At 42.0% G+C, this 14,263-nt stretch overlaps 1 long non-coding RNA gene across 1 annotated transcript; it reads right to left on the reverse strand.

Moving 5' to 3' along the window:
• Positions 1–315: 315 nt before the first annotated feature.
• LOC139626358 (uncharacterized) lies at positions 316–12,347 on the reverse strand. The gene is made up of 5 exons (XR_011692238.1): positions 12,322–12,347; positions 10,786–10,878; positions 4,079–4,136; positions 2,334–2,492; positions 316–725 (listed from the first exon to the last, which is right to left on the reverse strand). It is a non-coding gene; the product is annotated as an uncharacterized lncRNA (long non-coding RNA).
• Between the last annotated feature and the right edge of the window lie 1,916 nt (positions 12,348–14,263).

Below are 14,263 nucleotides of genomic sequence, written 5' to 3' on the forward strand. Positions count from 1 at the left end.
TTAAAAAAGCAGCTGTGTGCAGGAACATTACCATGACACCAAATCTGACGTCCCTGCTTGCATGTCACTCGGTGAGACAGCAGAGGCACCTCGATTTAACGGAACATCAATTCTAATTCTAATCCTACATCCAGACCAGATTACACGGGTAATTCCACGTATTATGCCAGAGCTCTCTGACCAGAATTAATACAGATTTTTTTATATTTACCCATCATGATCATGATACTGTAAACAAATATCTTAATTGCACTATTCTGACTATACCTGCACCATACTGTGCATACAATAATTACATAAATACTGATAATGAATGTAATCTGGGGTTTTGCTCAGTTGGTTTGGAATCTTCCATTTAAATGGGAGAGAAAACGGGATTAATAAAGACAAATACACAGGGGAAAAAATGTCATTAATTAGCTGTCAGCAGTCAAAGGTAGGTTGCAATACAGAGAGGCCCATAGTAACATTTGTAGCCTTCACTCTAAACAACACACATATACTATACTGTTCTCTATAGGTACGCATTCAGATGCATTTATTGACACACACCCACAAACATAGTTACAGGCATAAATTCATGAACACACTCGAGCACACAAACACCCACACTCTTTGTCAATTACACACATGCAATACACACGCCAGGCGTTCAGCAGTCATGCCTTTCTGTAGGATTCTCCTCTGGGTGCTGCGTCCAAGGTGAGTGCACTGGCTGGCAGCTCCTGAGGAGTTGGTAGGAAGAGATAGCTGAGCGAAGCTATTAAAATACGGGCAGGAATTTCCCTTATCTCTCCCACCAAGGCAGCTCGCGCCGCTTTGTGCTATTATGGAGATAAAATGCACAGAGGCTTGGAATGAAGGAGGGAAGGAGGGAGGATGAGGAGGGGAGGGCGAGGTTGGGGAGGGAAGGCGTAGGAACGTCAGATTTATGGAGCTAGGGAAGCTTAAGGTTATTAAATCGGAAGATTACTCGACTGCGAAATTGTTGAAGTTTTTACGAGAAGTTGAGGGATTTAGGCCGGTATTAAACAGCAAATCGTTAGGAGGCCAGCAATATACATTATTCACAATCTATTTTTACCCCTTTTCTTCTTTTTTGTTTGCCCTTTTCTCTATTCCTCCCAGTCTTTCTTCTCCCTCTTTTCATCAAACTCACAGACAATATCGAGCTCCTCCTAAATTCTTATTCAGAGGAGCATCTGCACCTCCCATTTCTACCCTCTCTCCCTCTAAGGCAGCGATGTGTAGACAGAGGAGAAAGAGAGAGGGAAAAGAGCAAGAGTCAAAGAGAAAGACAGACATACAGCAAAAAAGAGAGCAGGAGGGAGGCAAAGATGCTCTGACTGAGAGGATAGGCTTGTTAGGATAGGCTGCGTTTCAGTGTTGACACCACTCACAGTGTGAAGCAAAGCATACTTCTATCAAGGACATTCATCTCTGCCAACTTTTTAGAGATGGAGTGTGAGGGAGAGGTGACTGTAAAAGCAGGCGAGTCTGATATTTTACATTAGAATCTGAATACTGTTGGCTGAACTTACACCTACACCCACATGTTTGTCGAGACTAAGGAGCCTCTAATGCATCGTGCAACACAGGTAAATCACTTTCATGGTGGTGCGAACATTAACTGTGGTGACATTGGGTGTATCTTTGGAGCAGATGAATAGCAACACTTCTCCAACAATTTGTTGTGTAGGGCAGTAACCAGAAAGGTTTTATTCTATTGGAAAAAGATTGATAAAAGGGAGGTGTACTCCTTCAAATATGTTCTTACACTCTAAGAAGATAATATGTCTTAATACGTTTAGCTGTGTTTGTTGTTTGCTGTTGACTCTTATAAATATTAACGGAAATATTAACCTGAGTCCTTGGTTTGCAAAACAAAGACACTTTTACTGGAGGGATCATCTATATTTTAAGTTTGTTGAATGATGAGATACAGAGTGATTTTTTTTTTTTACTTCAAAATGGATGCATGGATGGATGAGTTTTGCATGAATTTATTTGTAAATCACTGTTTGTATTTCTAACAGTGAGCATAGAGTGTGCTTGTGTTTCCTTCAGTTTTCCCTGAAAAGTGAAAAAGCATTTGTCTTTCTCAGAGGCGCAGTTACAACAGCGAGTCATATATATATATATATATATATATATATATATACGTTCCTACGCCATGATACACATCACACAAGGGTGAATAATTTGTCTCCCCTCAGCCTTACACACACACACACACACTCTCTCAATCCACCCCCTGCAAGCACCAAAAAGGAATGTGTCACGTCAGATTCACGACAACAGTTTTATATATACACACACACAAACATACACACCTCGCTTGGCTGGTGGAGTCACAGTTCTTCCATGTTGTCTATCATCATGTGTTCGGCTTCAAATGTTTACCAAGCCTCTCTCTCTCTCTCTCTCTCCTCTCTCTCTCACTCTCTCTCTCTGTCTCTCTGCTCGTCTCATCCAGGTCAGGCTTGCTGTCTCTAAGTAAACAGAAAAAAACAGTTTCTCAGAAAGGAGCATCAGTAGGGAAAAGTGAATAAAACATTTCCTTCACAACAAACTCTTTTGATAGCATGCATATATCCATATATACACACATACACACAACATCCCTGGAAGAGCATCGTCCCTCTAGCAGTGTCTCTCAACACATTCCTGAATTTCTTTCTATGGAAATTATACAATTTCCATATACATTTAAAGCAAAGGAAACTGTATCCATTTTAAATGGAAGATGGAAGAGAGATTTCCTCGACGATTATCTATGTGTATGTGTTTGTGTTTCTGTGTTTCTGTGTGTGTGTGTGTGTGTGTGTGTGTGTTGTTGATGCAGGTAAGCTGGTAAACACACAGCTGGTTGTGCTTTTTGATACACCAGGAGGCCTTGAGGATATTTCACACCTCTTTCATACTTGTATTCTGTAGCGCACTTACTCATCCTTTTCTTCTCTTCACCTAATTTGCACAATTTCCCTCCATCCTTCATTGAGTGCAGCGACTTGGGAAGAATCTACACACCCCCAACTGTGATCTGAGGGATGGGGAATGTTTTCATAAGCCGGCCAGCTAAGTTATTTGTCTGCATTTATGAGTATGTTTGCGCATGTTCATGGGTGTGTATGTGTATCCCGATGAAACTCTTTCATGGATGTTTATGCGTGAATGTGCGTTTGCACACACGTTCTTTCTCATTTTCTGCACTCATTTGCTTGTGTGGTGAGACTGATTGCATTTTCCCCAAATACTGGTGAGACGACAGCATAATAAAGCTAAATATGGCCGGCTACGTCTTGTCATTTATGGAGGACTCCCCCACTGTTTGTTGACACTCAGAAAGAGAGCCAGCCATCTCCCGCTTCACTAGATATTTCTCCTCTGTGGCGTAGCGGAGAGAAACTTCATTAACCCCAATGCCACACAGCCCAATCTTAGAGATGTGCATGTGTAATGTGGCTGAAAGCAGCCTTTTAACGCTGTAAACACTAACTTGCTAAACGTCAGGATGTATTACACACTCCAGCTAAATCGTAAAGGGCTGGTCTACCAGCTTGTGTTTCATGGGCTGTGGATAAGTGCAAAATATATGTAATAAATATTATATGACTACAGATATGTAATTTCAGCAACAATGCATGCACATTACACAGTCTCATGACACATTTGTACATTGAATTTATGTTGACATGACACTGCACCCAGCAAGTGAAAGTTAACTGTTATCATCTTATGAACCTGGGAATCTTTCTCTTGTCAGTTCAAATCAATTTCTCAATCTGTTTGAAATCATTTTTAAATCAAATTTTGGCCACATGGGGGCAGCAGAAACAAGTTGGAAATACTGACACAGTATATGACTTTTTACAAGTTGATATGGTAATCTTCTTAGTGAATAATGGCTTCTTTACACATCACGCAGGAGCAGAGCTACATTAGCATTCCCCTGGAATCTCATTTATAGCCAACCTACGAATACAAATTCAGTTCATTTGCTCCCCTTTAAGCTCTGTTTTGGTCTCCACTAACTGCTGAAGGAGACATGACTCTATAGATGCTAAACAATGTTTACCAGCTAGTTGCTGTCTTTGTCTGTCTACAGTTTGGTAGAGTAGAGGGAGTTTTTCTTCCTGAAAACAACATGGCAGACATGATGAGAGCAGACAGAGTATATCAAAACAGTACATTTGTGGACCCCAAAAGCCAAAACAATGAGACGACAGATGCTAAAAGGCTCTGTTGACCTGAAGGGAACTGCAGTGTTAGGTGATCATTTCCAGCCATTGTCATTACAAAAATGTTGAATAGAGCAGCTTTGAGGAAATTTTTTTCTTCTTTAAAATATCATGTTGGAAAAGCTTGTTTTGGAGATACAGTAGGCTACGTGTTATAATCAAAACTTCTTACATGAAAATAGACATGTACACACGCAATTCCTAATTTAGCAGTTCTCCCTCAGGCTGTAAGTGGCTAAATAAAGCCTCCAGGGGCAAACTGAGCCACTCCATCCTGCACCCATCCAGTCTTCCCACTCTGAAGCCCACAGAGATGCCTCCTCCTGGGACGCTACTCCCACTATGCCTGGGGGGTGGAGCACATATGGAAGTCATGTACCTGGAATATCCAGAGAGGAGAAGAACAAAGATGAAATGAAGAACACACTTAAAATCAGAGTATTTAGAAAACTGTGTGTTTCTCGAGTATTTGTGAGCACTCTGGTAATTATTGGAAGATGAATGTAATCATTTTAAGTTGAATAATGACTTTAGGAGGACACACAGTCAGGAACTGCCATCAGTGATGGCACCCAGTGTAAACCCTGAGCTGGGCAGCTGCCTGCATGTCGTTTATTTCCTCCATTATCTGCCTCCAGCACACTCACACGTACCAGCCAACAGGCTCCTTCTGTTCCTTTATCACACACACTGATATTCACACATAGGAATGCAAAGGGAGTAAACGAGCACACACACACACACACACACACACACACACACACACACACAGAGAGAGAGAGAGAGAGAAGATGAAAGGTATGGCAAGAGAAGGGAAAAATAAGAGACAGTGGAGATTGCAGCTTAACCTCTTGGCTCCACTGTAAAGCAGCACTCACTCTCTGGAGCCTTGCTGATAGCCATCTGTCTGGCAAGGAGAGGCAGCTTCACCTTCCCAACACATCAGCATGCTCACAAACACTCATGCCACAAACACAAGGGCAGGCACTCATACACAACTAGTCTATACTCACAGGTGATGCGTAGAAAATGTAAAAAAAAGAGATTTTGAGTGTGACTTTGTTGCTGTAGTTTTCATTTATCCAACAGAAATGAAAGCTTAGGCGATTCTTTATCTGCAAAATGAATCCTGTGACCCCTTAAATTCAAATTGCATGCCCCCAAGTCTCAACATAAAGCTTTCCTTCATTCATAAAAAGTTTTCTTTTTAGCTATACAGTCTGTGCACTCATTGCAATGATTAACATCTATTTAAAGGAAGTGTGGGACAGTCATTGACGAAGAATGAGCTATAACTTGGGAAACCTGAAGAGAATCCAAAACACTTCAGATTTTGGCTATAAATCTGAAGCTTAGTCAATAGCTCTCTCTTGAGGTGATGGCTGAGCTAAAGAAAACCTTTGCCGAGCCCACACCCTCCCCCTTCTCCCCCCACCATGCCTCCTCTCCTCATCCTGCCATCCTTTAGCTCCTCTCTTAAAACATAAATTCCTTGAAATCCTCCCACTTCTCCACCTCCGCCTCCCCTCCACAGCCCTCTCTCCGCTCCTCGGTGTCCTCTCCACCCCTCGATCCATCTCTGTCCTCCTGATCAATAATCAATCTGCAGGGGCCGAGGCCAGGGGCCCCGCGCCATCTGTCTCCATCGGCAAACCTGAGAGTGAGAGAGGAAGCTGACCATGTGAGAGAGGGAGAGAAAGAGAGGGAAGAGGGAGGAGACAGAGTTCAATCTATCTCCATCCGTGGTCAGGTCCACTCTGCCGGTATAGATCATAATTTGGAGAGGTGTAATTGCTGGTCAGAGACTAAGGGTGGATGCTAGAGGGGGGGAGAGGGGGACAAAAGGTGGTGTCAGTAATGTTTGCCCCACCTCCCTTCTCTCCTGCCTGACCCAGTTTCCCTCTTCTCCTCTTCAGCTCTTCCTCTCTCTGTCTCTGTCTTCTTCTCACTTCTCCTGCTATCTTCACTTTTCTCAATTCAATTTACAAAGATCCACAGACCAAAACAACATCACTCTTCCTGCTCGCTGTGTGTCTATTTATGTGTGTGTAGTTCTGTGTGGTGTGTGTGTGTGTGTGTTTGTTTTCCAGCCTAATCCTGGAGGACAAGCACCAACAACGCCTACCTTCGCCGTCTGTGCAGCAATTGACATCCTTTTGAGCATTTATATGTCAGAGGAGGATGTCGCCTCTTTGATAATGGTCTACCTAGTAACACCTGCCTCAGAAAAATAACTCTTGGCTCGATAAATGAATTGTCAAATGCACTTCACAATGTTGCACTGAGCTTGCCAAGACCCTGAGGAGATTTAACGCCCTAATTTGATCACACTATTACCTACAAGTACAAGCCATGTGATAGCAGCTGTGAAAGAAGCCTTTCCAGAAGCATAGTGTGCTCTGCTCATCATGTTTGTTTAAACCCACCATAAAACTGTTTTTCTTGTCTTTGATCCCAATGGTAATTATGAAAAAAAGATCCATACATTTTGTTTCATTTTTGTCAATTTGGTAGAAAGCCAGTTACCTCATTTGTAACTGCAGGATATTTTCACTGAGCCAGAAGCAGGTTTTCTATGATAAATGCCATGACTCATATACACTAACAAGACTAAGAGTCTGCAGCCATGCTTGTAGTACTATGAGCTGTGCAGCATCATATTAATATGCTCATCAGTGCAATGCTAAAATTAGATAAAGCAGGTATACTGTTTAGCATGTTAGCATGCTATCATTTGCAAATCAGCAACAAACACAAAGTACAGCCAAGGCTCTTGAGTGTCACCAGTTTTGCAGGTATTAGATCATAAATCCAAGTATTAGACAAACTAAAATGTTCACCCAATAATAGAGGAAAAGTGAAGGGATCACCAAAGTAATCCTGGGGAAATGAATTTGTGCATCAAAATCCAGTAGTTACCAAGACATTTCATTAGATTTCAGTATGCCAGAAACCTTTGTAGTTCCCGTTTTCGCCCGCTTGAGGGACGCATTCACCACATCATGCATGCTACAGCATTACAATCAGTTAATTAGTAAGTGACAAACAGTGACAAATAGTAACCTTGTTTTAAAAGCCTCTCCTGTGGTCCCGAATATCTGGGTGAACCGTTTAGAGTGTGTCACAGTTCGATTTTCCTTGAATTGCATCATCATGTGTCTAAAGCCGGGGTCTCCAGTATAAATCAATGTAAATCCCCAGTGCAAGCTTCAAGGTTCACTCAGGTCCTACAGGTCTCACACTGAGTGGGTGTCGAAGGTAAAAACTAACACATGCTCTCACTTGCTGTACAACATGAATTCTTTCACCTGCAGGAGAGCAAACTCTCCCCTTCTGCTCCACCAAGCTGTGCTAACAATGCTGTTAACCTACCCCATCTCCCATCCTCAATTAAAACACCAGTAAGAAAGAATGTGCTAATTTGAGACTGAGTGACTCATCAGTGCAGTGTGTGTGTGTGTGTGTGTGTGTGTGCACCTGTTTTTGTGTGTATAGAGAGAGCGAGAGAAAGAGTCAGCCCACCACTTGAGAGACCACATTTCTGCTCTTTGTCACAGCTCATCCAAGAAGGGTGTGTCATGAGGCATATTCTCAACACTTGCATGCACACACACACACACACACACACACACACACACACACACAACACACACAGATGCGTGGGCACTGACTGAGCTGCTGTGAGTCAGAGTAACTGGTCTGTGAAGGATAACCCAAAGGGGAAACAAAGAACCAATGAAACTTTAATGAGCTGGTCACGTATCAGCTGAAGCCTGCTGCAGCTGCACCTCTGCACCACATCGCAAACTTCTCTCCACAGTCCAACCGATAAGGAGAGCCTAAGCCTCTCAACCAAGATCACAGAAAGAAACACACCCAAAGATGAAGATATATTTAGCTTTTCCTCTTCAGGTCCTGCACTTGTCTTCCTAACTGCTCTCAAGAGATCTAGTATTTGTTATGCAAGGACATGTAGTAGTTAAATCACCAACAGGCTGGTACTCAGAGTATGCAGAGCCGGACAAAGAAGCCTGGAAATAATTTTCTATGTTTACATTAGCCTTTTTAATCCTTACATTGGTGGGGTTTGCCTGACAAATCAGTGCCAGAAAGTGTCTACAACTGCATTAAATTTATTGTATACTTTATGCCTATGCATATCTATTTATTATATACTGTATGCATTTGAATATAGCAGCTTATCGGTATTGTCATAAATTCTACCTAACAGCAATTTCATGCAGATTTAAAAAGGCTCAACATTTTCGCATATCTGACCTGTAGGTCCTACTGTATGCTTAACTAAACAGTTCCTCCTCTGTCCCTCCGTATATAACATACATACAGCGTACTATATGTAATATGCTAATAGATTCTGAACACACGTCAAAATGATGCCGACCTCTCCCAAAGCCCCCGTTCTCACTGTTCCTCATCAATGCTTTCTGCTGAAACGTACAATTTGCAATATGCAGTTAATGAGTTGTTGAAGACTCAGAATGAATCCCATTCTAGCCATAATTGTGTAAGGTTTCCCGAAGGGGTCCATGTGTGTCTCTGTGTGTGTGTGTGTGTGTGTGTGTGTGTGTGTGTGTGTGTTCCTGTTGTGTGTGAAAGTAACTATATGTGTGTGCATGTGAGTGTGAGTCAGTGTGTGTGTGTGCTTGCCAGTGGAAACAGAGGCATCTTTAATCCTCAATCTTCATTTGATTACTCTCAGTCAGAGACAGAAGGAAAGAAAGAAAGAAAGAAAGAAAGAAAGAAAGAAAGAAAGAAAGAAAGAAAGAAAGAAAGAAAGAAAGAAAGAAAGAACAAGAGATAACACATTGTGGACGGCAGAGTGAGAAGAAATACAGAGGGAAGAGGAAGAGGAGTGGAAAAGCTCTCCAAAAGTGTGAGGAAGAAGATGTTGAGGAGGAGATCTCACCAGGAACAGAGCCAGAGAGGGAAGAGCTCTTTTCACACAGACCTACTTCTGTCAGTCAGTCGGATGTCGCTTAAAATTTAGCGAGGAGCTGCTAAGACACACACGTGCTCCGCTAATATTTGACAAACAACAATAAGAAGAAAGAAAAACTTAAAATTATGAGCTTTGTGTGTGTGAGAGTGGGGATCAAACAATTCCTGTAGAAAGTCTCTAAATTTGTATTTTATATTTTAACGATGACATACAGCATGACAGTTTGTGTCTGTGTGTGTCTGTGTGTGTCTGTGTTTTGAGGTTCGTATGACAGTGAAGGGTTGGGAGCTCATCGTGCCTTTATGCACACACACATACACGTACTCACTGTACACATACAGCAAAACATATTTACACACAACATTCAAACAGAAATCACACACAACCCCATCCACGTACACACACACACACACACACACACACACACACACACACTGTCACATTCCAGCACACCTTATCTGCCCCAGCAGTGTTGACTGACACTCTCCACTTGAGGAGATTAAGTGTGCTCATGCTGTGTCGGCACAGCTTGACGTCCATTTATCCTTAAAACTCATATGAAGAGCTCTGTGAGCTCCGTGCCAACCACGTGCACACACCACCCACCACGTGCACGTTCCCCAGCTTCACTGTGCACACCTGCTACTTCATTAGCACTGCTGTAACTTGAGAAAAGAGACCTGGTAGCTGCGGTTTTGCTTTTCTTCCCACTTGAATCAGGTGTTTACATGGTCACTTGTGTGCTGAGTTGATTTTGTGACCACTGGGATTGTGAAACTGGGTAAAAACCCCTGGTGTAGATTTTCACATTTCCTTTGCTCTTAAAAACATTTTGTACGTATGTGTTTTTCATCCTGCATCAGCTTTATGCTGTTAATTGCCACGCAGAGAGCAGGAGCCCATGGCGTCTGAGGTTCCAACAGCAGCAGATTTAACCAACTCACTATAAATACACACAGGCCATCTGGGTACTTGCAGGGTACAGATAACTCACTGGCAACTGCTGCTGCTCTCTCTTTATGCCTGTTAACATTACATTATTAATTTTAACCATTGTGCACTTAGGGCCAAATTTGCTTATATATATATAACACCTTCCTTTTTGTACTAATTGGTTTCTGGTTTTAAAATGTGATGTCCCAGGTAGCCAGTCAGTCTTTAATAAATTTAGTTGACATTGTTTTCATGTTAAATGAACTTAAACCAGACTAACAACCTGGGGCCTGGTGGGTTTTCAGGAGAGGAATATTGGTTGGTTTCTGGGTCTCTGAACAAAATATAACAAAGCTTCCATCTATAGTGTGCTGTGTGCCCTGTGCATGATGGGAACTTGGAGGCAACAGGGGCACAAGAAAATTTTGCCCCAAGGCCCCCAAACAAATTAATCCAACCAGAGAACTGGCCAATATATGGACACACACACAGATTTCGCTGGGATTAACAGTTGCTAATTTGGGCCAATTTGAGCTAAGAACCAGCTCCAGTGAGCAGAAGGGCCTGTGTCATTCATCACAAGCCACTGTTGTGCTGAACATATTTTGCTACCCAGGATGTCTTTACAGTTGCCAACTGAATTCTTGCTACCTTATAAACTGTGCACAGGTCCTTCCTCCCTCCTCTGCCTCACTGGAGCATCACACATAGTAGAGGAACGTTGGGTCATGTCAGTTCCAGACTCTGAGGACAAAACATAAAAATTTGTTTATCTTAAAACATGAGTGTGTACATTTACAAAAATAATGGGCTTGGTGTGTTGTTTTGATCAGTGTATTCCACCTGTGATGGAAAGAATGTTTGAAAGAATGTGGGGAAGGGGCCAAAACATGATGATTAAAAAATGGGGTTAAGGGTGCTCCCGGGCCAGAATGATGAAGGGACCCTTCAAAGGACAGATGGGAATGAGATTCCCAAATCAATACCATCCAAGGGTGTTTTGTTATCAACACATACAGAATGAAGTCCAGGTTCAATACTCCTCACCTGACTGCTCAGGCACAAGGCAACGCACACACGCAAACACACTCATACTTGTACTTCTATCTTTTTGAGGACACTCATTGACATAATGCATTCCTGTGCCCCTTACCCTAACCTTAACCATCACAACTGAGTGCCTAACCCTAACCCTGACCCTAACCTTAACCTAAACCTAATTCTAACCATAACTCTAAAACCAAGTCTTAACCCTCAAAATGTGATTTGAAGGTGTCTCAAAAAGTGAGGACCGGCCAAAATGTCCTCACTTTCCCAAAATGTCCTCACTCTGTTAGTAAAATACTTTTTTTGGTCCTTACTATGTAGCAAGTACAAGTACAAATACACACACACACACACACACCCTTTTGCCCGAGCTTTTATCACCCTGTCTCTCAGTCACACTTCCTCACACTTGTGAGAAATGGGAAGCACCATACTTCTCAAAACTGTTCATGAAGAGTGAAGAACAAAGTGCGAAGAGGCAAACTGTGAGGGACCCCACACTGCTAGGGGCCCCAAAGGCTGCAGGTTAATTAGTCAGTTTGCTTGTGCACATATATTAACAAAGTCATCTATTTGGAATATGTACCATTTAGGCACCACAGCAGCTGAAATGACAGGCATCTTAAAAGAGGCCTTATATTTTGATTTATATTGTTAGGAAGAAAAGCCCCACAGTCATAAGGTCCCTTTCATTTCAGTTTGTACTGAGTCCACATGGTGCCTAACACAGGAGAAACACATCTTCAATCAAATTACTATGTTCTGGAAATCGTGTAATTTATTTAGAGGAACAGACCTGAACGTTAGGCTTAAGTTTAGGCTACAATGCTGGTTCATGAGGTTCATTCATACTCATGTGTTTTTCATATTGTAAACCTACAATGAAGGTGGCGTTGGCTCACTGAACATCTGATGTGGAGTGAAGTAAATCAAGCTGACATTACTTTCACTTGATTCATTTATGCATCCACCATCTCTGCATTGCCTTCGCCTTCATCATATTAAACACAGGAATCTGATGCAACGTAATACAGATAAACATTCAAAATCTATGCAACAATAAAATGCTAATCAAACAACAGCTACAATATGAACTAAATAAAATAACATAAGATTTGAAAAGTCCAGTCTTCGACTCACAGTGGTTCTCTTTGTTCTCTGCAGGGTTTGGAGGGAAGGGGCTTTTCAGGTCAAAGGGGTGGGGTTATATAACTTCCTGGGCGTGGCTAATAGGATGGCAGGTGATTTCAGGTGAGGCAGGGTATTAAACTTGTGATTGAACATGTATGATATGGATCAGTGGATGTTAGTATAGATACAAGCAAGGTTTTTAGTTATTTCCAACACTTGTATTTTTATGATTGAGAAAACACTATTGTTGGTGAAATAGCACAGGTGTAAAATGTTGGTAGTAGAGTGTTTATTTATGTATCTACTTTACTGTGACTGTACCGAGCCGTAAGAGGCAAGACCCTAAATCCAGACCTGAATGTGCTCAATTGTTTTTGTCTCAGTGTTGGTTTGTTTTGCTGTTATCTATTTGTTATTCTGACAGTAAACCAAACAGCGGCTCTGAAAATGAAAATGGGTTTTATGTATGGAGTAATAACCTAAATGGATTTCTCTCTCTCTCTGCATCGCTCTGGGAGCCTGTGGCTATTTATCTGCTTGTGTCTAATTATTCATTAGTGAACACAGAGAAAGGAGCATGGAAAACATAGTTGTGCATTCACTGTGACAGACCAGCATTCCTCTCCAAACTGATGCTCCTGCCTCCTTTCCTTATGTCTCAAATTAATTTCACAGAGGTCAAGAGTCTAACATCTGTAATAATACTCTATGTTGTGGATGCAGTATCTGCAAATATAATGGCTAACACACATATACTGCAAACCAGGGTGTTTACCTTTAGGTGTTGCTGCCTGCTGCTGAAAACACTGTTTTCAACACACACACACACAAACACACACACACACACACACACACACACACACACACACACACACACACACACACACATACACACACACGTGTAAGTGACTGGTAACTGAGCAGAAAAGACAAACACTGCTGAATCTGTGTAATTAGGCTGCAACCAGGCTAATCCTGTTCAGGTTTGGCAGAGGGGCTGGGATGCTCTCATTTGGTGCGTTGCACACAAGTGGGCAGCAGAGGGCACTGTAGCATGCAAAACACAATCCAAGCTGGCACATTAAGTGTGTTATGTAGGCCACACACACACACACACACCAATAAAATGTGGTCCTGTTTATCAGGCTTTTGTCAAAATGCATTGAATTCAAACAAAAAGGAAACACACGAAAACATCTGGGACAGTACACTGTATGTTTTAAATAAGGTATGTAACCTGCACAGATGCTGGTTTAGATTAGGAATTCAGTTTGTGTTAAAACCTCCATACTTTGTAACAATGACCCATTAATCCATGTGAGCTGTGTACTGGGTCTTACAGATGCCTGTCATATTTCATAACAGTACTACAGCCACCATTTGTTAGACAAGACTGTCATCTAGTGGAGCTGATGCTGTGTTACGTACAACATCGTGAAGATGTCAGGAGTCATCACCTTCCACATTGAGTAGCCTTTACAGAAGCAGGAGCTGTTTGTCATGATGACAGCTCTGTTGGCTGTCCGGACTCTACGAGACCTTATCCAGCCTAATGAGCCATCAAAAGAAACCAGCGAGTCGTTTCAAATGTGGCAGAAAGAAACATTTTAATGCATGAATGTCTGTTCACTCTATAGATCTACTGTAGGCCGTGTGTATTCAATTTAACCTGACAGGATATTTTTTAATATAAATTCTATATTTTACGCAAGTTTTAAGCAGGAAACCTTTCAATTCTTTTTAATACATTTAAAGAATAACCCGTTAAGTGCACTGTGGGTTTGTATTCCCAAACCCAGCCCCCAGCTTCTCTCTGTCCTGCAGGTGAAGTAAAGGGTAAAGGGTTACAAAGATTGCAGTTTGCCTTGTTCAGGCAACCAATCAGTTTTAAACCTTTTAGTGAGCTCTGGACCACATATGGAAACTGCGTGGTACTGACACGCGTTGACCG

Source organism: Trachinotus anak, unplaced genomic scaffold (assembly GCF_046630095.1).
Source record: "Trachinotus anak isolate AG129_WGS33_773 ecotype Australia unplaced genomic scaffold, CSIRO_AGI_Tana_v1 ptg000010l, whole genome shotgun sequence".
Taxonomy (NCBI): Eukaryota; Metazoa; Chordata; class Actinopteri; order Carangiformes; family Carangidae; genus Trachinotus; species Trachinotus anak.